We start from the raw sequence: 26,427 nt of genomic DNA, 5'->3' as shown, positions 1-26,427 counted from the left end.
TTATTAGCTATTATTATCCAAAACATGTTTTCCAGTGCTGTTATTCAATGAACCTAAAAAGGTTATACTGACCTTTTCAGGGAGGAAACAAAAAGCTCAGGCACTGCTCCCCATGAAGCCAGCCCATTAATGATTTTTGGTCAACAGTACTGTTTATGATTTCCAGTCTTCTCATTTGCTGGGCTTTCGTGCTCCAGAGGCAGCATGGTAGAATAGAAAGGCACTGTACTTTGCCATCAGAAGACCTGGGTTTGGGTTCAAGCTCAAATCACACTTTGTGTGACCTGGGCAAGTCACTTTATCTTTCTTGCCAGGGGTTCCTTATCTGCACAGTAAGGAGGTTGGACTCCCTAATCTCTAGGACTCCTTGTATTCCCTAAATTCAGTGAATACCAAACAAAGTCACTTAGCCTCTCTGATCTCTGGTGCTCATCTGTACTGTAGCACTCCTGATACCTTCTTTAGTCACTGAGAGAGGCAGTGAGAGTGAAAGTATTTGGTAGACTGTGACAGGCTATGCAAATATAGGAGTTGATCCTTACTATTATGAGCATTAACCCTGAGTAATACGCCTTGCTGTATGTGCATTGGTGCAGGGGCTTTTTCCACATTTTGTTGTCTTTGCCTACCCCTCACTGAGTTGGGTGGATCCACCTTAACAAGGTGTAGGGGAACACAAGCAGAGGATGGGGGTGCAGTACTGATGGTGGGAAAGCATCTTATTGGTTAATAGTGGTACATCCCAAACACCAATTACTGTCACTGATTCTAAGGCTGATATATTTATCAGGATGAGTTACAAGGAAATATATGTACCCAGTGAGCGAGAATGCTGCATGGTCACCCCCTGTGATGTAAAATATGAGAATCTAGGAGGGGCTGTTTTATAATTCATCAGGTTCCGCTAGTGAGTTCTGTCGGAGTCTTAGTTATAAAGGCAAGTGTGAACCGGACAGCAGACAGGAGAACCTGGCACCAAGGAGACGGAGAAGCTGCCTTTGGTGCCTCCTGCCTCCTCCCTGCTTTGTTCCAATAATTTTGTGCTCGGTAAGTTCCCTGGCTTTGCAGCTAATCGTTGTTGTTGAATAAGCTTGGCAAACCTACCCGTAGTTTGGAATATGCACTTGCTGTCAGAAGTGTGTGTCAGTGCTTGGGCTCCTGACAAATTCCACAATTTCCTTTTAACGAGCAAAATAGCTTAAAAGATGAAAGAAAACCCGATGAATCAATTATTCACCTTGATCCTTGGAAGGCTGCTTTCTTTGGTTGCTAAAGTTTCTCAGGTTTCATTCTATCAGTTTCATTTGTTGGGTGAGCTTTGAAAAGAACAAGTCTCTTTGTCACGAAATTGTTTTTCTTAGCTGCCAAAAGGAGGTATGTACAGGGTGGTTTGTCCATCCCCACCCCCCTAATTCACTCTCCTCAGCAATCGGCAAATCTTAAAACAGACCGTTTGCCTGGTAACCAGCTCCAACCGAGCTGAACCTGTGCAAGGCAAGATTCAAATTGCAATCTTTTGTGTGAACAGAACTGAGGGGCTGTGAATAATTGGCATTGTGGCGATTATTGTGAAACTCAGTATGGTGGTAGTCCTGCGTTTTGCCGGGATGGGATCAGAATCCAATGGGATTTGCATTTGGCATGCCTGTTGATGATGTGGGAGAGGGAGTGAAAGAAAAGACTAGATCGTTATGGAAAGAGCTGTACGATGTACCCGCAGGACGGACAAATGCAGAAGGCATGACTGCTGGATTTGCATGACTTGTGGCTGGCTATTTTCTCTAGTTTTATTGTCACCATTAACATTTACCTGAAGCTGCATTTCTGTCTCATCTGGGTGTGCTGCGGGTCCTTGCTCCAGGTCCTAGCTTCAGGCAGGATGTGTACTAACTCCTGGTCAGCTAACTATAGGAAGTCATTTCCTCTTCAGAAGGAAAGAGAAGTGAACGCTGTACCTTCTTAGACTCTCTGCTGTGTTGTTTTGCCTCTGTCCAAATCTCATGGAAACCAACAGCTTGACGTACTTTTTTTGCAACAGATTTAACTGTGGTGTCATATGGCATATTATATATGGAGAGGAGTAACAAGGACATTTTTTCAAATGTTTCAAGTGTGTCTGGCTTGTTGACATTCGCTTTATTTCACTGGCAAGTAGCTACTGTCTTCTAAACCCATAACTGTTTGTCCAAAGTGTTTACCTGCACACTATTGTAATTTCTCTTTACATGTAGAATCTGTAGATTTAACAAATGTCCTCTTTAACCTCAAAGAAAGCAACTCATTTTAGCATCTCTTTGAAAAAAAATATACATTTTTTTCACCACAGACTTAGCTTACTCTTTGCTTTATTTTTTGCATAAATATTTTGGTTATCGGCACCAGCACACTTCCAATGAAGTTATTTCTCCTTTCTTAGTATACTTTCTGAATATACCAAAAACTTGGCAGATTTAGAATATGGAATATATATTTTTTCAGGAACACTTTTTTTGTACATGCTTCTTTTGTCCATAAATAGCTTTTCCATATTTTCCATTTCTCTGAATAAGTTCTGCTTAAAGAGCAGAGGAGTGATGTATTGTGGTTGGCACTTAGGGGTGTGTAACCTGAGACTTGGTTTCTAATCCACAAGCGGCTGCCCCACAAGGGGTCTGTAAAATGTCTTATGTTTGGCTCAAAGCTTATGGATAGAGCAATAATGATTAAGATAGGAAATTCAGCAAATCGTCGCAGATACAAATGAACATCTGTGTTTGATGCTGCAGCCAGCCCATGACATTTTGTAAAGCTTAGGTCACACAGCTGAAGGGTCCTAAAAGTGTTAATGTATCTTAATGCCAAGAATAATGTAGTTGTATTTGTTGTAAAGTACCTTTGAGCTGTACTGTACATTAAATTTTTAAAAATTACATGCCAGACTCCATGGTTTATTTTACAGCAGTATCTGGGTTTTGATTCAGTGTGGTTTTATGGAAAAATAAACCTATGTACCAGTCTCAAAAACTGAACTTCTTCTCATTTGGCAGTGGTTTTTCCATTTTCTCCACCAACCCATGATAAACTCTATTTATAGCAACAAAAGAAAATTTAATATGAGTTATCCCCAATTAAATTTACAGCAAGACAAATATAAACTGTGACAAGAACCCTCTTACAGGGCACATACACACAAAACCATGTCTCTCAAACCAGGATTAAAAGCTAAAGAGGCAAATGTTAATTTTGCCTACGTGATACATATAATTTCCTTTGAGAGTGTAGGGAAGGTGGCAAAAAGGACAGGTTTAAAAGTGCTGTTCAAAGACCTGGCTCAGCAAGGTGTAAATGGAAAGGGGAAGGGTTTTGTGTCCCCAACCAAGTATTATTGTCTGCACCTCACGCTCTTTCTCTGTAAAATGGAGGAGGGGGAAATTAGGAGAATTAACCAAATTGATGATATAGGTAAAGCCAATAGTATACTGTTTAGCACAAAGCAATGTCCAATGAAAGGTAGTCATTGTTGTATTTTGTCAAATATATTAACTCATTTTGATAGATGTTGATTTTGAAAGAAATTTGCATGGTAAACAGGAAGATTATACAATTTTTCAAATTAACAAGATATACTTCTTATAACTAGATCATTTTGTGTTTTTGTTTTTATTTTGGAATCCTAGTAAAGACAGAGTTATTACCTTTCTGTTCACTTTTAACTGATTCCTAGAATAGTATCCAAAGTCCTTACATAATTATTTAAAGAATACATTTTATTTCCAATAGAGAACATGGAAATAAACTGATGCCAAATAACACATCATAGCTTTGTATGTTATTTGCCAAATAACAACTAGGCCATAATTCCAGCCCTGACGTTGTATTAAAATACCTGACAATACTAGTAAATATAGTTTATGATGTCCCAGGTACTATGCTAATGATTTTACATGCATTTTCTCATTTAATCTTCATCACTACCCTACCAGGTAGATCCTATTTTGCTTCCCATTATCAAATGAGGAACTGATGAAGAAAATTTTGTTTAAATATACTACTAATGTAAATTGGCATATAGCACTGCTAGGATTTAAACCCACGCCTGTCTGATTTCAGGATCCACATGGTGACCAACATGTTGGAAGCATGCAATAGAGTTTGCCCAGCTCTTCACACTTCCATTTTGGGATCTTGGCCCCATATCTGCTTTGATTCCTCTCCTCATATGTTTAATCCCTCTCAGAGTTTAGGGAATATTTTAAAAATGAAGTTGGGGATTTCCTTGCTCCCACTTTTGGTCTATGCCAGTTAAGATCACATTCTCCTGAGCCATCTCTCCTATTCTTATCGAAGTATAAAATTTGGTATAAAAAATGAAACATAAAAAGGTCGTAAATCTACCTAATTCAAGGCAAGCTCTGAAAGTTACCCTAAATCAGTACTACCCTTTGAACTGAGCAAGTTTCCCTGTATCTCTGGCTTTAGAGAAGGCTGTAGGCCAAGAGGATGGGCTCTCTTAGATTTTGCTCTCTCCCCCTTCTGGATCACATTCAGGGTAAATAGGACTCACTAATTTTTTCCCCAAACATTCCTAAGCTCACTTTCAAGAGGTGTATGATGTGCCTCCCCAACCCCATGCCCCCAAGTCTGAGGGGAAACCAAGAGTCTTCTATTTGCATGAGGGTAGGAAATAGGGCAAGGGATGGATGCTGTTAATCATTGCTTGCACTGATGAGCTGAGATGTCCACACATCTGCATGAAAGGTCTTTTGTGGTGCAGGAAGAAACTATGAAAAAGAAGAAGGGCTAGCCCAGGACTGGGAGTCTCTGCTTATGTTCTTGTTCTGGGTCCCAAAAATATGAGTCAGCCTGCCTTGAGTTGCAGAACATTTACTTATAATTCAGAGTAGTAAACTAAAATTCCAGTGGGTTGGTTTTCTGGGGATTTTGTATGTTTTTGCTTTTGACTTTTTTCCTCGATTAACCCAAAAGAAATCATTTGAAGAAGGAAATGGTCAAAACTGTGACGATCTCAGCTTCAAGGAAAGACATTGGCTTTTCTAGTTCAGAGGCATAGCCTTACTTTGGAAAACAATTTTAGGACTGGCTGGATTAAAACTGTCTGCCATGTGTCTTTTAGGGCACTTGGAAACAGTTGCTTGGAGAGACCCTAGCTAATTTCAGGTGTCCTTTCCTTATCTCTAGTTTTAAATTGCAATTATAACACTTAGGGCAGAGGACTAATAGAAAGCTGCCTGAATGATCCAAGTGGAACCCTGTCGCACAGGGGAGGTTCCCCCTGTAGGAAGAGTCAAATCAAAGCAGAGATGGCTATCAATGACTTTGTGTGGCCTTATGCCATTACTATAGCCCCTTCTGTTTAGTGCATCATTCTCCCAATAGTTCCTTTTCATCTTATGTCACGTTGGAGACAAAGACACTCCTAAGGAAAATTAACAGCCAGGAGTTCTAAGCAACAAATCTTTGTGATTATTAAGAACTTTGAGGTTTGGGGGATTTTGTTTTTGTTTTTTAATGAAATGAAAGCTATTATGCAATTAACATGAATGATTTTTTTCCTTTTATTTGTGTTTCTTTTAGTATTATTTTCACAAAGTAGTTTTCTAGGTGGGAAGACAGAATGCATTGTTGGAAGTATTCCCTACTATTAAACCTTGCAACTTTGCATTCCTTAGTTATAAAGCAAATATAGCAATTCTTGTCTCACAGGACAGTTGGGAAGATGTAAATGAGATAACTTTATTTCCCAGTATTAGCTATGCTCTCATCCATATTAAAGTATCTGGCACCGTAAATACTTAATGCATAGTATGCCTACATTAAGTGTTCACCCGATCTGAAAATACAGTGGTTAAACTGATGACTCTGTGAAGACTAATGGGTGCCATATTTATTTTGCCTAGAAGAGTTGGTAGTAGAGATGGTGCAAAGAGATAACAAACAAACAAAAGCAAGACAAAGCATGCCTTTGGTGGTAGTATCTCCATTTTATTTTTAGTTTCTTCTTTATGTTTTATTTATCATTTGAACTTTTAATAAACATGAATCATTCACATAATTATAAGAAAAGGGAAAACACACTTTTAGGAAATTAGAGGAGAAAATAGCTGTTAGTATATTGTGAACATCTAACTCTGAAAGAGTCAAGCCAAATATAAAAAACTAAAATGCAAAATACTTGGGAAAGCCATGTGTTCTGGTCAGAATAATCTAGATTGTCTTGCTTTGTTAGGTTGTTTTCTAGTTCATTTGTCTATTATTAGTTATTTATTAAGCATGGACCATGTGCCAAGTGTTCTGCTGGGTGATGAGATAACAAAGATGAAATACTTTAATCCCTGAACTCAAGGAATTTATAATCCAAGAGACATGGATAAATGAGCCCATAGTTGCAAGTGTGATTCCTTCTCAGCCATGACAGTAACAGATAAGGCTGCTTTCCATTGTAAGTAGTGTCAAGCTTGCAAAACAAAGTAGTTTTCTAGGAGGAAAGGCAGAATGCATTGTTGGAAGTGTTCCCCGCTACTAAACCTTGCAACCTTGCTTTCCTTCACTATAAAGCAGGTATAGCAATTCCTGTCTCACAAGGCGGTTGGGAAGATGTAAATGAGATAACTTTATTTCCCGGTATAAGCTATGCTCTCATCCATATGAAGTATCTGGCACAGTAAATACTTAACACATAGTATGCCTACATTAAGTGCTCACCCAATCTGAAAATACAGCGTTAAACTGATGACTCAAACTGACTTGCTCAACAAAGGGAATATATACTCACATTGGTGATTGTAACTTAAAAGTACATCAGTAAAGTCAGCTTCAAGAGGTCTGATCCTGTAGCTCAGCTCACAATGTTGTCAAGAAATCCCTTTTGGTCCTGCCACACTGCCTGTCTTTGTGTTAGCTTCATACCAAGACTAATTGCCCTCATGGCCTCAGGACAGTTGCCAGTGGCTCCTAGACAACTTGTTTTCATAGTCACATCTGGCTAGAAAGAGATCCTGACAATGATTGCTAGAATTCACTTTGAAGAGACTGGCTTCTATCCACCCCTGAACATGAGACCAAATCTCCAGCCCCATTCTAAAGCTTAAATAGGATAAAGACAGTCTCCCCAGGACATTATGAGTCCTTAACTGAAATTTGGCAGCTGTTGCTGTTAGGATGGGATGGTGGTGGGGTAGGATGCTGGAAAAGAATCCAGCAGCCATCTATAACTTGTGAAATGTACAATACATAATGTACAAATGTCTACTAGAGTTAGTACATAACATAATGGAATGAAGGCGAAGCGTTTGATGGTGCATGTCCCTAAACTGGTTTCCAGGAAGAGTAGGAGTTTGCTAGGGGAGAAGAAAGAAGGAAAGGCTTTGAGGTAGAGAAAAATGCTCTTTGCCACAAAAGCTAATGAAGTAATTGTTCAACTCACTGCCTATCTTTACATTGGCACTACTGCAGAAATCACCAGACAGCCAGAAGCCCTGTGCCCAGTAGAATAACAAACAGAAAACCTAGAGTATCAGTCTCACCAAAATTTGTTGTTAAATAATGACCATTGAGTTCTAAGCTAAACCACAGTCAAATGTTCTGATTCTTTACAATGTGGATACAGATCTGGAGTCAATCAATGTGAACTTTAAAATGTATGTTACCAGGCTCAAGAATTATAGTATTTTGAACAAAATCATCATCTTCTTCTTCTCCTTTTTACTTCTAATTAAACCTGCTCAGAGAAGATTAATGACTTATACAATAACACAAGTGTATTTGGATTTTGATATCATGATGTTTGTGATGCTAAAAAATATGATAAGACAAATAAGAATATATTTTGGTACGTGTGTTTGCTATGTCACTTTGGAAATGAGACATAAAGTAAAAATTTCTCAACAAAATGTCAATGCTTCAAAGAAAAATTAGACTTCACTCTGATTTCTGGATAATTCAAAGTTTATGTAATTCATAAGTTCTTCAGCCTTTGGCAGTAATCATCATTTCTTTCCACTGAGGAAGTAGAATACTTCCTTCATTAAGATTGTACTTAATGGGCTTGGTAATAGTTTTCCACTAAAATTCCTGACTCCAAATTTAATTAACTACACTTTGGATTGTTTTTCCACTTTTATAGCATAGAAGAGGAAGTGACAAAACCATTATTTACTTTCTATCACAAGCATGCTCATACAGTTCACAATTTTCTGTCATCCAAATGCAATGATTAAACATTCTTATTTCACTCATGTAGCTTGTCTCAGTGCTGTCAGTCCACCTACCTGGTAGGTATGCTCCTAAAATATTCATTTGTCTATCTAGCTTCATTCCAAAGAACAGAAAATAATAGCAATAAACAGAATCAAAGTATATTTCCTCTTGCCCCTTGCTTCTGGTATATAAAATCTGTTCAGAAAATCTGTATCCAGGCATGGGTAAGTGCTCCCAGCCCAGCTGTGTCAGTAAAGAGCCCAAGACTTCTGTTTTAACTCAGAAAACATGCTTGAGTCAGAGAAGGGTGCAGTGACCAGGTAGGAAATGCTTCCAGTGCACTGGCTTCTTCCTCTTCAGATTAGACAGTTCTCCAGTGCAGAGAAAGAAGCAACTAAAAATAGTGGAAGGGTGACAGATAATGTTTATTTAAAAGCACATATGTCACATAAGCATTAAAAGGTACCATTATTACCATGGCATAACTTCACTTCCCCATAGCACAAACCAGATAAAATCTTCTTTGTCTTGTTTTGTAGCTTCCTTGTACAAATAGAGAGACTGTTCCTTGGATGAATTTCTTACCTTATCAGTAAGTGTGTTGAGTTCCTGACAAATAGAGGATGCCAAAGAAGTATCAAAAATGCCAGCGCTAATATTCCGGCTGCAGGCAGTGCTTCTGCTTCTTAAAATATTGAAATATTTTCTTGTTAGTAAATAGCTTTTACCCTGGGCTCTTTGAGTGCTCCTCTCCAAGCTGCTTCAAACTGGAACCCCTGAATCCCTTCCCTAGGACTCTCACACATCTCCATGCTTGAGCAACTAAAGCATTAATACCTGGCACAGCTAGCTATAAATATTTTGACATCACTTCTAGGTAACACTTATCTTATTTTTAAAGAACTTATGGCTACAATTAGGGAGAATAACATTTAGACACAGGAACAATGTGTAACTAAGTATTAAGATGTTTAAGACGGCCCTTTATGCATTTTTAAAAAGTGGATAAAGGAGATATTTGAGGTTGTCTGGAAAGACAGGTCAGGGATTTGGATAGGGCAGAGGTAAAGGAGTAAAAGACAATGGCAGAATGTACAATTTTAAAAATTCATTTACTTAACAAATAATAACAAAATTCTCTGTTTGTTTACTGCTGCTGTGTGCAAAGCACTGAATACATGTTATCTCATTTACTTCTCACAGTAGCACTATAAAAATAGAGGAGAAAATGATGCTTGGTCACATAGTTGGAAAGTAGCAGGACAGCACATGTGATACCCACCATTTCCCACAATGTGCAAGACACTGTATTAGGTGCTTGAATAGGAAGATGTATCTTTCTACTTGTATAGGCCAATAACAAACCCAAGGAAATACTGGCAGCCCCTTAATTGAATAAAAAAGTGCTAGTGGGTCTTCCACCATCAACAACATCATTTTAAAATATTACAGGATAATGCATTATTGTCTTGCTTGCTTCAGTTGCCCCACTAGCAGCATAAAAAGTAAAATGTAAGCCATAGGGTACTAGCTAAACTCATTATAATGTGATAATCTGATCTTCCAACATTAGTCTTCTCATGACCTTTTCATAACATAGGACATTAGAAAAAGCAATAAAACACACAGTCAAAATGATTAGCCTATTGACAAAGTGTTGCTTTCCATCTTTAAATGGAAACTGAAAGAGGAAGCCTATTAATGATTCCATGGCAAATATCCCTTTTTTTGAAAACTCTCCAGTTATGCCTTGCACAACAATGAGCATATGTTTGTCATGACTAAAAATTATTTGGAAAAATATATGTTTTTAGGCCAAAACATAGGCATCATAGGCATTGCCTCATTTCTTACTAAAATACCTCACAGAGAGATTTGTTTTGTTTTGTTTTGTTTTGTTTTTTTGACGGAGTCTTGCTCTGTCGCCCAGGCTGGAGTGCAGTGGTGCGCAGCTCACTGCAACCTCCACCTCCTGGGTTCAAGCGATTCTCCTGCCTCAGCCTCCCAAGTAACTGGGATTACAGGTGTGTGCCACCACACCTGACTAATTTTTTTTGTATTTTTAGTAGAGACGGGTTTCACCATGTTGGTCAAGCTGGTCTCACACTCCTAACCTCGTGTGCACCCGCCTTGGCCTCCCAAGGTGCTGGGATTACAGGTGTGAGCCACCACACCCGGCCTGAGAGTTTCTTGAAGGCAGGGATTTGATTTCATTCATCCCTACATGCCTAGCATCTCACATGATGCCTCAACGCAAACACACCAAAAATACTGGTTGATAAATGCCAGCTGATACATTCTTCAAAGGAGGAGGGAGACAACATGAGAGAAAAGTGGGGAAGAATTTCTGAAGCTAAGCTAGAAGATGATACAGGAATTTACTAGATTTATAGAGAAGAGTATTGTTAGTATACTGAGCAATGTTCCCAAAATAAGTAAGTATGCTCACAGAGTTTGCATGTTTAAGAAAATCAAGGAGGCTGGGCACGGTAGCTCACACCTGTAATCCCAGCACTTTGGGAGGCCAAGGCAGGCAGATCACCTGAGGTCGGGAGTTTGAGACCAGCCTGACCAACATGGAGAAACTCTGTATCTAGTAAAAATACAAAATTAGCCGGGTGTGGCACCTGTAATTCCAGCCACTTGGGAGGCTGAGGCAGGAGAATGACTTGAACCTGGGATTTGGAGGTTGTGGTGAGCCAAGATGGTGCCATTGCAGTAGCCTGGGCAACAAGAGTGAAATTCCATCAAAAAGAAAAAGAAAGAAAGAAGGGGAAGACAGGGAAGGAAGAAAAATCAAGGAAAGCCTCAATGTTTCTACAACATTTTTTTCTCCTGGTGTCCCATTTCTCTAAATTTCCTTCCTTACTCCCCTCCCCTTTATTTGTCTAACCCTCCATTCATTCTTTAAAACTCAGGCTTCTTCAATAAATAATTGGCAAAGAAAAAAGAGATATAGGGGAAACACTTAAAAGTAACAAATTGTAAGCAATGAACATTTGTGTATTTCGATTCAAACAAAACATAAATGGTAAAACAAATCATGACGATGAGACAGTTGGAGATTTGGACACCAATTACATATGTGGTGACAAGTTATTGGTAATATTTGAGATGTGATCATTGTATTGTGCTTATATTAAAAACAAGCACCCTTATCTTTTAGAGCTACACACTGACATATGCATGGGTGAAATTATTTGCCTCAACATAATACAGGAGCGGGAAAGTGAGTAGGGATATTGATGAAACAAAAAATAAATAAGCATTATTTGTTTATTTATTGATTAATTGTCCTCCTGAAAGATGTTTCTCTTCCCTTCCTCCCCACCAGTTGAGTCTTTCTTGCTATATCTCAAATACTCCCGGCTTATTTCTGTAACTACATTTATCTTACTATATTATATTATAATTATCTGTTTTGGTGGATCTTATCACCAGAGGGAGCTCATTAGTAAGGACAGATTTTTCTTTGTCCTTCCATTGACTGCTAATAGGAGGGGCTCAATAGTATTGGATAGAAGGATGAAAAGATAAGTGAATGGATACAGACTCTACATAAGGATGTGTGAAAGCAGTGTGGGTTCCCCTTGATTTCCCCTACATTCATCCAATTATTAAGAAACAAATCTCAATTTATGTTTTATATACTAAACAGCATTTGCTCACAACAGAAAGCCATAAATGCAGCAGTCTAATTAAAACTAGATAATTCACACATTTTTATTTAATATTAACAGAATACCGTGTTGCAGGGCCATGGTCTTAATTAGGATAAGATAGAATTGCACCAAACCCATTTAGTTGTCATAGTGATAAGGACGATATAAAGGAAAACATTTTCCTTGTGTTTAAAATTTTTTAAAATTAAATTAGGGTTATTTGAATCTACTTTTTAAATGTAACATTTACAAAGAAATGTACATATACACAGAAATACATACATCTATATATGTATTCATGAAGATGGAGTACACGTTCCATCAGACACAGCAGCCTAGAATGTTTCTTCATAGAAACAAGAGTTTGCCTCCTTTTTATTTTTAAGGAAAATATTTTAATCAAATCACTTCATGGTAGTATACTATAATTGGAAATATTAATTTATTTAGATTCCTTTCTACTGTTAACATATACACACCCAAAAATTTGCTTGAGAAATAATTTGGGAATATATCTGTCCTTCAGAGTTCTTAGTTACCCACCCAGGAGCAATGCAATTAGATAAATTTATTAAAACATGCATGATGTTACCAAGAGAACCTGTTTAGCAGACCAGATGGAATTGCTGTTTTTTTTTTTAAAGAAATGTCTTCATCTATGACAACACAATGAATTTTCTTACATCTTAAAATTTCATGAATATGTGCTTGTGAGTGAGCCCAAAGGTGTTTGTTTTCTTCTGTGGTAGAGATAAAATTCCTGCTATTAAATTGCAAATAAGAACAACGTATACCAAAACCTATCATGGTGACCAAGAAGTATTGAGACTCGATATACAGAGTCACCAGTGATGGGTGTTTTTATTTCTGTATGTCCAGAACCTAGCCTTGGCCTAAAAACTGTGGGTGCTCAGTAAATGTTTGTTGACCTTTTTTCCTGCTTTCACCTTCTCCTATGAACCTTGTCACCTACCACCACAAGTATCCACTTTATTTGTAACATGTAGAAGAAGCCCAGAAATGACAAAAGCACATTAACTGGAGAAGATTCTATAGAGTTTGGCAAGACTCTTGAGAAATGCAGAGGTGAACTAGACATCTGTTTACCCCTAATCTTCACAGAACTCACTGGAATATTTATGATGCCTGTCCTCGGCTGGATAAGCTGGTTGAGTTAGGTAGATGTGATATTGCACCCCACACGGTATACATCACTGCCCTGAGAGCTAAGAGACCAAAGAATTTAAAGCATAGCTATAAGATTAAAATTATTAACCCGGGAGGCGGAGCCTGCAGTGAGCTGAGATCCGGCCACTGCACTCCAGCCTGAATGACAGAGCGAGACTCCGTCTCCAAAAAAAAAAAAAAAAAGATTAAAATTATTTTCAGGTAATCATCTTTTCACCATTTGGGTAAAGATTTAGTTTTGAACCATCTTTCCCCTTAAATCGATAGCTCTTCCTTTGGCTTGCCCTAATGAGGAACTGCATAACTGCAAGTGTTTGCTCTTTCATTTACTGAATTATCTAGAAAGTATTCATTTAGTGCCTACTTTATGTTTAGCACTATTCTGGGTGCAGAGAAATACATGATGGCTTTTCATGTTTGTTTGTCTTAAATTTTTTCCTTTGTTTTCAAGGTTGGAAAGGTTGTCTGTTCCTCTTTATTTCAGGGCATAAACACCCTTGTGGTGCCTTCAAAATGGGGTCAAAATATAGCAATCAAGATGAAAATAGTTAAACTTGAAAATCATAGGCCAGGGCCGGGCGCGGTGGCTCAAGCCTGTAATCCCAGCACTTTGGGAGGCTGAGACGGGCGGATCACGAGGTCAGGAGATCGAGACCATCCTGGCTAACACGGTGAAACCCTGTCTCTACTAAAAAATACAAAAAACTAGCTGGGCGAGGTGGCGGGCGCCTGTAGTCCCAGCTACTCGGGAGGCTGAGGCAGGAGAATGGCGTAAATCCGGGAGGCGGAGCTTGCAGTGAGCTGAGATCCGGCCACTGCACTCCAGCCTGAGTGACAGAGCGAGACTCTGTCTCAAAAAAAAAAAAAAAAAAAAAAAANGTAAATCCGGGAGGCGGAGCTTGCAGTGAGCTGAGATCCGGCCACTGCACTCCAGCCTGAGTGACAGAGCGAGACTCTGTCAAAAAAAAAAAAAAAAAAGAAAAAAGAAAAAAAGAAAATCATAGGCCATTAAATTAAGGGTACAAATTATGCTTCGTTTTTAATTAAGTGGACCTAAGTTTGAAGGGTCAAGGGATCCTTCTGTTTATAAGTGGGTTGTATTCTTGTGTGAGCCTTAATTATGTATTGCATATCTATAATATATGTATACATTGGCGTAGAAATGTACATGTACACAGAAATACATACATCTATATATGTATTTATGAAGAGTATACCTTGCAGCCTAGAATGTTTCTTTATAGACCTTTCAGCAGAAACATACTCAGTATCAATTTGCTTTTATATATGGCCTTCTGAATTGAAAAGTTATTGCTAGAGGTGAGAATATTATTTTGCAGTAAATTAATAGAAATGAGTAATTTGGAAGAGTGTGAGTAGGGACAGGGGGTTCGTGAGGAGAGGGACCAGGTCTGTTTTGCCTACTACTATATTCCTAAGACCTAACATAACACTCTGCCTGGCACACAGTAGTAGGGTTCAGTGAATAAACAGATCAATTAATGCAAACTCAGGATTGGGACAATATTTCACTAGAAGATTTTGATGGGCCAGGAGATTCTTTGGCCATAAAATAAAGAAGAAACTTTTGCTCCCTGGAGATTTCATTAAACTCAGCAAACATGTATTGCCTTCTAAGTTTTACCAGGGACTAGTAATTTGGTGCTGAGCTAATAACTGTTCCTGAGCTTTAGAAGCTCACAGTCTAGCATAAAAACATATATATACACACACACATACATACATGTATATGTATGTATATATACATATACACACATATCTGTGTATATACAGATATGTGTGTGTATATATAGTTTTTCTTCTATTTTATTGTAATTTAAATTACAATTATAGCATATGAGTACAATTATATTAGTGTTAAAAGAGTACAGAGGTAAAAGAGAAAGGAGTGTTTACCTCTACTTAGTAGGGCTAGGGAAAACTTCTCCTAATATCTCTGCAGTATTTTAAAGAACCAAGGCTATCCCAGGTAGAATGAGCAGCCTATACAAAAGTATGGAGCTATGAAACAGCAAGATGTTACTGATAGCTTTTTGTTCTTAAGCTATAAAATGTGTTGTCTGTCTAGAGAAGAGTGTTAGATGAGCTTGGAGAGGAAGAATTGAAAATAGATTTTCTTGGCAAATTGACAACTGGATATTTTTATGTATCAATCTGAAAACCCTCCATTCTACCTTGTTTCTACATAAATCTGACCCTGCTTCAATATCCACCACGTCTATGATGCCAGACATAGCCATTGCTTCCGTGAACATCAGCTTGAGCACCATCATTTTGTTTGGTTGGTTTCTTTGTTTGTTTTTGTTTCTGCCTTTTTTTTTTCTTCATTTCCCCAGAAAATTGTAAAGTGACTGGCAGCCAGGAGCCATCATTTCCCTCTTCCTTTAATTTCTTTACATGATTAGTAGCAAGACCTAGACCAACTAGAAGGAAGTTAGCCACCTCTGGAGAGAACATCACTAATTTCCTTAGCATGGCTTTCTGAATTGAAAAGGAGTTTGAACAAGCTGGCTGCATTTTTGGACCAACTACCATGCTGAGACCTTTATATTCAGGTAATGAGTATTTGTGAAGCTCACATAAAATTCGTCCTTTAAGACTAGAAAACAAAAGTTCAATCCAAACCTTGGGATCAGCAGAAATAAAAACAGAATTGTTTACAAGTGAATGAGAAAATCTATTAACATCATGCCAGCTGCATATTCACAACCCTCCAGGAATGCATGTCAATCTGAATGTCATATCCTTAGACAGCTATAATAAGCGTAGGTAGGACAGAGTTTGCTTATCACCATTAAATGGTAATAAGTCCATTTCAAAGGGCAAATGAATGAAAAATGCACTTGAAAACTTGTTGGATACACTAAGAAAAGGTTATCTAAACTTCATTGTAGACAGAAGACAAAAGCGTATTTTAAGAAATTATTCCTTAAAATAAATCTCCTTTATTCATATTTTTATATATTTCATTGTCTTGGCTTCTGTCTATGAATACATGCAACTTTAATTATTCAAAGGCAAACACGCCTAAGTAAAGACAAAGTGTTGACTATACATCACAGTTTGCCCAGGCCAGTTCCATTGTATGCCTGGGTTTGGAGGAAGATCACAGACTGTTGGCAAATGGGGCTGGAATGAGAGTATGGTGTTGTTTAAGATCTGTTGGAGAGGGAATGAAAAGGACCTCATTCTTTCTCTGTATTTAGAGGTTGGATGAGAACTAGCGCAGAAGGCCAAAGCCCAGGATTTGAATTTTGCCCCCTTCACTTACCAGCAATGTGACTTTGGGCAAGCCATGGGACCTCTCTTGGGTATCAGTTCTTTTCAGCTCATGGTAGAGTCTTGTGCTTGGTAGAAGGGTCACTTTATTAGATAGTTATAATTAAGCTGTTTCAAGAGGTAACCAAGTAGGGAACAGAAGTCTAGAAATCTTACTGGATAAAATGAGTTAAAGCAGTGGTCCCTAACCTTTTTGGCACCAGGAACTGGTTACGTGGAAGACAGTTTTTCCATGGATGGGGTGGGTAAGGGGAATGGTTTTGGGATTAAACTATTCCATCTCAGATCATCAGTCATCGGACATTAGATTCTCACAAGAAAAGGCAACCTAGATCCCTCGCTTGTGTAGTTCACAACAGGCTTTGCACTCCTGCGAGAATCTAATGCAACCATGGATCTGACAGGAGGTGGAGCTCAGGCGGCAATGCTCACTCACCCACCACTCACCTCCTGCTGTGCGGCCCAGTTCCTAACAGGCCGTGGACCCCTACCAGTCCACGGACCAGGGTTTGGGGACCTCTGAGTTAAAGAAACCATGGCTGCCTAGTTTCAAGGGATAAGAACAACAAATACAATAACTTTCAAATACAAGATAGCCTTCGAGGAGATAAGAGATTATAAATTTATTTTATAACTGCAGAGGGCAGAAGTAGATCTCATGGTGGGAGAATTAAAATGTTTCAGTTCTGTATAAAAAACTATTGAATAATGAGATCTATCTAGCAAATGAAAGGGGCTAATCTTGAAAATAATGCTAGTGAAGACAGGAAGCAGAGAACTTGACATTCATGTTTGTAAAAAAAAAAATCATGGGGGAGATAGTGGGTCAAGTTGGAGGGGGCCTGAGGAAAATCCCCATGGAATGTGATAGTCCTTTATTTATCTTCCAATTCCCATGCACCCTTGTATATGTCACTTCTTTGTCTTTTTGACTCCTGTTACAGCTGACAGAGAACTCCAATCTCATGCTCCTATCATAATGCATTCCCCATTCTCTAACAAAAAAAAAAAAAAAAAAAAAAAAAAAAAACCTCAAGAATCTCCACAGTGGTCGTAAAAATTATTCATTTTTCCTTAGACAAGTTGCCTAGTGGTTGACAAGGGGCATGTCTGATCTGCCTTTCTTTTCTCTAGGACATATGGAATGGTTTGAATATTTATTATTGTAGTTAAATCAACATTTAAAAAGATAAAAGAAAATGGTAAGCTCTATAGTCTTGAAATTCTCTGTGATCTCTCTTCCTTTGAGCTTTCTTAACCCCTGAATCACAATATCTGTTGAATCCCTGAGGTCATCCCTGCAGAAAGAGAAAGTACATAAGAGATAATCTAATATTTAGAAAGTGTAACCCCCATTTGTACTCTATATTGCTGTATTCTGTGACACTATGTCATAGTTGACTGTTTGCTGGTTTAACTCTTATAGCATAATGTAAAGCCCTTATGACCAGATGATGTGCCTTATTCACTGTTATATCTCCATTGCCTAGCACACTACTTGACATAAGAGGCAACCCATGCATAGTTGAAGAATAAAAGACAGCCCATTTCTTCTCTCCTAGAACTAACTCTACCAGCCTCTTCCATGCGAGATTCTCCCTCACAGCCCAGTTCTATTTTACAGTAGCTTGGCCCCTCTTTCTAAGGCTTCTTAAGTCTTCTTTTTTTCAAGATGAGTACCAGTCATCTCTCACAGGCACACACTTCATTTTTCCACACATCTAAGGTTTCAAGGCATTCTATTGATTTTCTTCCCTAACAATACTTTAATATTGGTTGGTTAATCAAGTGCCAGATTGCTATTTATTGAGCACTTGCTATAGCCAAACACTCTGCTAGATACTAAGAAATGTTCAGCCGTGCAAAAAAACGTGGTCTCTGTCCTCAAACTCTAGTTGAGTCTTAAGATATATAAGTAGAATGAAAAAACTCATAGTGTCTTCCAGGACTCAGTTAAATGCTAAATAAATGTTAGTGCTGGCTTGATGAGCTTTCAGAAGAGGACCTTTCCAGAATGAGAGATTTGAAATCTTTATGAAGCACATAGACGTCAGTTAGCTTTTCAAAGGTAAAATGAATCTGTATCATAAGTTAGACACACAGACATTTTAAGGAAGGATGATGTACTCTTCAACCTTATGCTTTTTAACTCAACAAATATTCATTGAGCATCTGCTGTATCCCAAGCACCAAGCTAGAGACTAGTACTGTGAGTTTTCTGAAGTCAAGTGTGGTTTGGTTTTCCCTCATTTAATTCCAAACCAACCATGACCTCATTCATTCCTGCAGTTTTAACTACTACCTCCCAGCATGCAAAAGCCACCCAACTCTACCTGTCCACCCCCAGATTCTTTCAGTAAGTCTAATCTTGACTTTCATTTAAAAAAAAAAAAAAGTGAGGTGTGACGATTCTGGTCTACCCACTCTCTGCCAGCCATTCCCACTCCCCTCCACCCAAAGGCATCAAACACCATGAAGCTTACAAAATATGCAGACATTTAATTTCTTGCAACTACATAACCTCTCTAGTAAAAAACATGCTTTTAAGTATCCTTCCACACCACTGCTGCCTATTTGGGACTGGAGAGCCTTGTTGGCTAATGTGGACCAGCCTGCAGGATGACAGCCTATGTGTCAACAGACTCTTTCTTGGTGTTAGTGAAGACAGTACTATTTTCATTCACTGAATCCATAACATGGGCCAGATGCTGTGCTAGATGCTTTCTGTCTACAATAGCTTATCCTTACAGTAAGCTCTGTAAGAGAGCTATCATCTCCACCATTATATAAATGAAAAAACTGAGGTCACAGAAACAGCTTGCCCAAGATTTCAGATCTAGTAAGTAGCAGGAATCAGGATGAAAACCCAGATCAGTTTGGTTCCAAATTGGATACTCTTTTTAATACATTACAATGAAGGCAGATTAATAGTTTTCAGTGCCTCAATCTTATTTGGAATGTAGGGATGGATGAATTCTTATTTCTATCTGCCTCAGAATTACAATGCCCTTGACAACTGAGGTTTCCAAGGAAAATCAACAGCCTTATGTCAGTACCTAGAAACTTCTGAGGTATTCTTACTATGCTGAACTATGGGAGGCATCTAGGCATTAAGGTTAATAGTATTACCAACCCACAGATGGCTTATGGCCCAGGTGACCCCTGAGTCAGAGCATACAATCTGCAAATGTATGTGTGGCAGAACAAAACCAGTGAACTTTCATTCATTTATTCATTCAGTTAATACTTGGCAAGCTTCTACTATGTGCCACACATACATTATATCTGCAATGATACTGCAGAAACAATGTATGTTTTTAACAGGGTATCTCGTCAGGCCTAATATATATTTAATAAACCACTTGTCTTGGGAATGAATGTCCTTTGCCTATGTATAGAGAAGTTTTCAACTGCAATGGTACTCTGGCAGGAGGAAGAGTGCAAACAACTCTTAACCTCTGAGATAAGATTTTGACAGCAACGTGGTATATTATACCCACTGAGAGCAGTCCCTGAATGGAAAAAGCAAAAGCACATTGGGAATTGGACAGTCCATGGCTCTACTCTCAGATCTGACATTTAATACTTTGCTGTATAATTTTAAATTATTTTGTCTCTGGGAACCTCAATTCCACAACTGCAAGGCAGGGATAATAATGCCCACCGAATGGGTGGTTTACTCAATTATTTAACATATATTTATTGAACATTAAATCAGTCAGGAAAATAGATAGCACTTTTATTATTTTCAGAAGAAAGCAGTGTCAGGGTAATAATGTGCTTAGAAACTGTTTGAAGACTGATAGTTAGGGATGAAAGCAGCTACCACCAAATCAGGTAACCTCAGGGAGCCATTTCCTGAGCCACGGTTTCTTCCAGCCCTGAAGCTAGAGACCAACAGTGGACTGTATATAGAGTCTGAGGAAACTGTAAGATACTAGAGCAGTGCTGACAGTTGCAAAATCCTGCGATCCTGTGCCAGTCTGCTACTTCCCTTTAATGTCCTGGAGCTTACGGAAGTTACTCTGGTTGAGAGAATCTAAACTGCAATTCTACCTACAAAGGATTCTGAGCATATAGTTCTCAGGCTTCCTGCTCTTGTGATACAGTGGGAAGCATGCGGGTGGCAGAGTTAAGGAACAATGCAGAGGACCAGTAGCAAGAGCCAGAACAAGCATCTCGTATGTGCCAGGAATGGTTCTTAGAGTACAGAGGTAAATCGAAGAGACAAATATTCTCCTCATGTGGCTCACATTTAATTGTGGGAGATTCAATGAGTTAATGTATTGATGCATTCCACAGAGCCAGAAATATAGCAGGTTCCTTAGAAGTAATTATTCCCTTTTTTAAAGTTCTCTATATTGGTCCAAGAGAATATAACACTCTGCCTCCTCTCCATGAGATTTCTGACAAGGTAGATAATTCTGAGATTAGAGAGGGAAAGAGCTGGGGGTCGTGTTTTGGAGCCAGATAGTGAGGTTTCAATACAGTGCTTGCTTTTTGCAGATAGAGCCACTTTCAATCTGTATTGACTTTGAAAGACATTTGGACCTGCCTCAAAGCATGTATTCTTTCCATAGATAATTCAGGCCATCTTTGAGTCTGATATGAAAGCTGTTTTGAGCACTGCAGATGCCCTTGTCCTTATTCCAAGCTGTGGGCTACAGTGGGTAGACATGAACTTTGGAGTCAAACAAATCTGGCTGTCCAGTAGAGTCATAAGTGGCAAAGTACTTTCTTTCTGCTGCTGTTTTCTAACAAAAAAAAATTAATATTATAAAATCTAACTTGCTGTAGTATCATGAGGATTAAATGAGACAAAATATATATTATCTGTCACATAGTAGGTGCTCCACAAATGTTAATTTCTTTACCCACTAATAATATATTGTTGTAGATATTTCCTTCGTTGTTATTTCAATTTATTTTTTATTTTATCTGAAAAATGATAGGAATAGTAGATGCTTATGGTCTTTTACATGGGTATCCTATGGAGAGTTTGTCTCCATAACAACTATATAAATAGTTATTATGAATAGTTGTATGAATAATAATTATATTCTCATCTAATAGATCCTGAATTTAAGCACGAGAGAGGTTGGATAACTCACCCAAGATCATTGCACTAATTCGGAGTTATAGGTGGGATTTAAATGCAAATGCTTTTACCCCAGAGCCAGCACATCCCCCACAGAACAAGGTTGTCTCCCACTAACCTTGTGCAAAGCAGAAGAGGTATATTTGGTGTTTGAATTTTCTGTTACTACAAGCAGAACAAAGGGCATCATGCAAAGAACATGATGACTGGAATCTTAAAAACACATCTTTGTTGTAGAGTAATATCAGTCTGCAGGGTTGTTGTTCACAAAACTTAGCATCATCTCCAACACTAAGCAGGTGCTTGATATAGGGTTGTGGATATTACTATTAGGGGGGAGTCATGAGAAGTGTACATATGGGGAGAGATGGGATGAGGGACAGAGGGAGGGAGACCAAGATAGGAGGAGGGAAAGAGGTCAAATAGTACAATTTTATCACCTCTCTGATTATCTTTCCATCACTTCTTTCCATCAGCCACCCCCTTATTTACCTCAAGTCTTTCTCCTCCTGTCTGTACTGCCTTGATAATTTTTACTTATGTCACCTTAAATGTTAGTGTGTGACTTTATCTATAGTCACATGAGCAGTGTTACCAAGGTGAAGTATTATATCATATGTGCTTCTTGTAGAAAATGACTATAGGTAAGTGTCCTAAACATTGTTAAAGAAACATGGGACCATCTATAAAAATATATGCACATACCACCCCTGGAGATAGCAGCTACTGGACTCAGACTCAGGCTGATGGTGGCCACGCAGGAATGGGGGTTCAATGGCATCAAACTTTTCACTTTTTGGGTAGCCACCAATGTGGATTTTGTTGTAAAATTTTAAATTTTTAAATGTTAACCCTTGATTCATATTTGTGAAAACACTGTGAAATAAAAGGTAACATAATTGTTGGTCACATGGTTGGCAGTCTGCTGATTTATGACCTCTTCCATAGCGTCTCTGTCACAGAATCTGAACCATGTTATTACATGTTATTGTTTCTGTGTATTTTTCCCACTGGGCTAAGAGCTCCTAAGGGCTAGGTTATGTCTTATTTTTCAACAATAAGAGACACAGTAGATGTTCAAAACACACACACACACACAAAACAAAACAAAACAAAACACAAAAAACACCTATCCTTTTGCACACTTTCTTTCTCTAAAAGTATGACCCTCTATTTACCCTCCAGAACAATCTTTTTGTGTCTTAGTCTTCTCGGCTATACAATATTTATTTGTAAAGTTTCAGTCATCAGAAGTTAGTGCTTGAGCAGACATTCCAGTCTGGGACAGAACCTCCAATTTAGGATTCAGCAAATAATAGCTTTGAGATAGGCACTCTGAGGGCCACAAAAGGAAAAGAATGGCATGACCCCTTAAACACTTTATAATCAAATGGGCTGTATTTTAGAAACGATTACATAACAATACAATTTCGTATAAGACCAATAAAATATAATACAATACAGTTTCGTATGGGATTACACATGCAAATGGGAATTCAGGAAGGATGTGTTCTTGTAGTGTGTGGATTAAAGGACAGGCTCTGGAGCCAAACTGTCTCCTACAAAATCCCAGCTCAGCTGCTGACTTAGCCTTTCTGCTTTCCAGCTTCCTTGTCTATATCATGAGGGTAATCCCTACACCACCAGGGTTGCACACAAAGAAAGACAGAGAGCCCCATTGACATGCCAGACTGGATGAGTAAGAGTGTAAGAAAAATCCAAACCTATTGGCCTGCCAGGCGAGTAGCCTTATAGGACGGGGGGAAATAATCACCCAAATTTTCCAGAATTTAGCTCAAAGATTCAGGAGTAAAGCAGGGTAAAGGAGTAAGCAAAAAGAGATGGAGCGCAATTGTATTATTTATTTATGGGCAGAGAGGATTATTTGGCCTCCTGCAGATGCTCTGGTTTGGGTGTGGTCCAAGAATCCTCTCTCTCTCCCTCAATCTCTCTCTCTCTGTTTTATTAACTATTAACTAGTCCCTGTGTGTCTCAGTTTATTCATCTGTAAAATGGCATAATAGTACCTACCTTATAGACTTATTAAATGAGTTAACACAGGCAAAGTTCTTAGAACATTTGATGACAAAAGTAAATGCTTAAAACGTGTTGGCCATTATAATGACTGTTATCCCACAATCATTATTGTGTTCCTTATGTGTATTATGAACTATGACAGGCACTGAGATACAGAAGTACAGAATATTATGGGCAGCCAAGGCAATACAAGACAGTAAGTGAGAGTACCATATCTGGACAGGAGGACCTGGTTTCCGATCTGGGATTCTTCATTTAGTTTCCACCTATGTAACCTGCAGCAAGTGTCTACTTCTATAAACTGGGTGATGCTAGTACACACCACAGGATTGTTGGCAGAACAACTGAGATAAATTGCTACCTACGGCATTCAGTATAGCTCCTGGTACATTGTAAATGCTCAATACTAGAAAGCGTGAAGAAACCCCTAGAAAAGTGGTAAAACTTCTTTAAGGTGCTTAAAATGCAGACAACTGAAGAGTATATGCAATTCCAGGCTTTCCAAAAGATAAGCTGGTTTTCCAAGTTCTTTGTTTTATTGCTCAAGCAATGTTTTCAAGTAGCAGAGCAAATTGTGAATAGGAATGTGGGTCATGCTGGGCAAAAGTGAATTTTACTAAGTTAAAAGCACTTATTGTTTCGAGCATGCAAAATCATTGCAAATCATTTTGCTTATAAAAAATGAAAGTCAAATGGTGTCAGTTACAATTGCAAAATATACTTTAGCTACTAAGAATAACTGTTTATTATCATTATCATTCTTTGAAGCAGAGAACAGACTTAACCTTTGATCTCTTTGCTGACAGTTAGATATAATTAACATAATTAAGGTTTGGACTGATCATTTTTGGCAAGAATTTTTCTTTTCTCATCTATCTGTTGAAGATTTAGATTATTACAGTAAAGAAGCACTTATTAGAAATAATAAAGTCTCTATATATTTGTTTCCATCCTTCTTAAGAAAACAGGAAAATAAAAATATAATTTTTCAGAAAGCCCATTAGATATAGAAAGTATCCAGTTTAAAATCTCTTAGGATTTCACTATAAACAAATAAGAATCAGGAAACATTATGAGGCTGGACTAAAATTTAAAGGTAATAATAGAAATAGCTAATATTGTGGGGGCATTTCCTGCTAAGTGTTTTCCAGAATTTAGCTCTGGTATGCCCATAACCATGCAGCCAAGGCTGGTTTGGCTATTATCCTTATTCCACGGTGGTTAAGTAACTTGCCCAGAGTCACACAGCCGAGCCATGTCTTCCTTCCTCTGCAGCCATGTCTTCTTTGGTATATGTGTTCATGAAAGAAATCTGAGTTTATTTTTTTATAGGCAACTATTGGTATTCTCTTGGCCCAATGACTTTGGTAGCAAGAAGAGGATTGTTAAGAATAGACACCTTAATAAAGCATGGACTACTGGTAAACAATGGTATAACCAAGACAAAGTTTATTGATAACATTTACCAAGTAAGTAGATAACTGATACCTTTGGTTTACCATGGTGTGAGCTTGGGGAAAACGTTAGTGCCAGAAGTGGGATTAGAACCAAGGTCTCTTAGCTCCTAGGCTATGTACCAACTAATGGATACCAGCCTTTCATCTAAGCAGTGTTACGGCCTCACTCGTGATTTTTCACCTCACTCCTGGTGGTGGAGTTAGTGAGCTAGGGAAATCAATTCAAGAGGTCTATTTTGTTAAGCCATCCAATCGATTCATCGTGTCAGGCACTAGGTGTGTTTAATACATTTTCATTGGAGTTGTAGCAGCAGGAAATTACAGACAGAATAAGACAAGTTTTAATCTAGATGTTATAATAAAGAGATATGGAAACACTGATAAGAGAGCAACTCATGCTGACTGAAGCTTTATGGAATGTTGACTAGAGGAGATGGCATTTGCACTGGGTCTTGGATAACTGAGTAGGGCCTTGTAGGGAGAAGACCTGAAAGTGTGAAAATCATGACTATTGGAGGTCCTACCTTTTAGTGGGGGTGGAGGGCAGCCAGTGGTAGAAAGGGAGATGTTGGCCTCTGCATCAGTGAGTGCTAAGCAAAGGGGTTGGCAACCTAAGCATCATCATCAAGTGTTGGTGTTGTGTGCACTTGATTTTAGTTTCACATATTAATATTTTAATTCATTAGTGATGCCTAAAGTGCAACAAAATGTAGATTAGCAGATTGCATTGGGATCAATGTGTCCCATTAGGAATCAATAGAGGGAGAGAGAGGAAATGACTTTTCTTGAAGAATGAATTGGTCATATACTTGAAGAAAGGTAAGAATAAATACATTTCCATTGTGGAAGGAATTCTGACTTGAAGAACAACAAGTTCTCTATATCCTTCCTCTATTCATTCCTCCCTCCGGCTTCCCCAAGTGTTCTACTAGGGAGGAAAAGTAGGCAGAGGAATGAATGTCAGGCTCAGGAGGAGAAGTTCTGAGTGCTACCAGGCATTCTGTCTCATCTGCAGAGGCTAACAGAGTTGGAGAGGAATCTGACCAGGACCCATGTTGGAGAGGAAATTATGGGTGGAAAGGCCCTGAGGCTCTAAAAGAGTCCTTGTTGCCTGCAGGGATTCAACTAGGCCTGGCATTATAGTACCCTGTAGTCACTTTCATTTAAGCAGATTGACACTTTTCGGAAAGTGATGTTTCATTGGAATGAGATTTTGTTGGAAATGGATTCAGTGATGACTCTTAATGAGTGTCACCCTGCTGACTGTTCAGGGTTGTGTTCTGCATGCCATCTGTTAACATTTCTGAGTTCTCTGCAAAACTAGCAAGTGCTGCAAGATGTTCCCTGACCTGCGCAATCTCAGACGTGTTATGGCCAGATGAGCAGGGTGCTGACCAGGGTGCCTTTGTAGCACAGCCTTTCCTAGAAGGCTCAGGTTGCACCTGCAGAATTCCTACTGCACTGTTTCGGCATCTTTGAGGAGATGTCA

At 38.5% G+C, this 26,427-nt stretch overlaps 1 protein-coding gene across 12 annotated transcripts in view; it reads left to right on the top strand.

Moving 5' to 3' along the window:
* DLG2 (discs large MAGUK scaffold protein 2) overlaps positions 1 to 26,427 on the top strand; it is a 2,171,029-nt gene that overhangs the window by 1,944,452 nt on the left and 200,150 nt on the right. Inside the window, exon 1 of one of the 12 annotated variants that reach the window (XM_025355455.1) lies at positions 780 to 1,047. The exons of the other annotated variants lie outside the window; for them this stretch is intronic. The gene's annotated coding sequence lies outside the window, so the exon portion shown is untranslated. Of the gene's footprint in view, positions 1 to 779; positions 1,048 to 26,427 lie in introns of those variants that run through there. 12 annotated transcript variants of the gene reach the window in all.

Source organism: Theropithecus gelada, chromosome 14, assembly GCF_003255815.1.
Source record: "Theropithecus gelada isolate Dixy chromosome 14, Tgel_1.0, whole genome shotgun sequence".
Classification (NCBI taxonomy): Eukaryota; Metazoa; Chordata; class Mammalia; order Primates; family Cercopithecidae; genus Theropithecus; species Theropithecus gelada.
The sequence above is the reverse complement of the archived record's forward strand: the minus strand, read 5'-3'. Positions and strand labels throughout refer to the sequence as shown.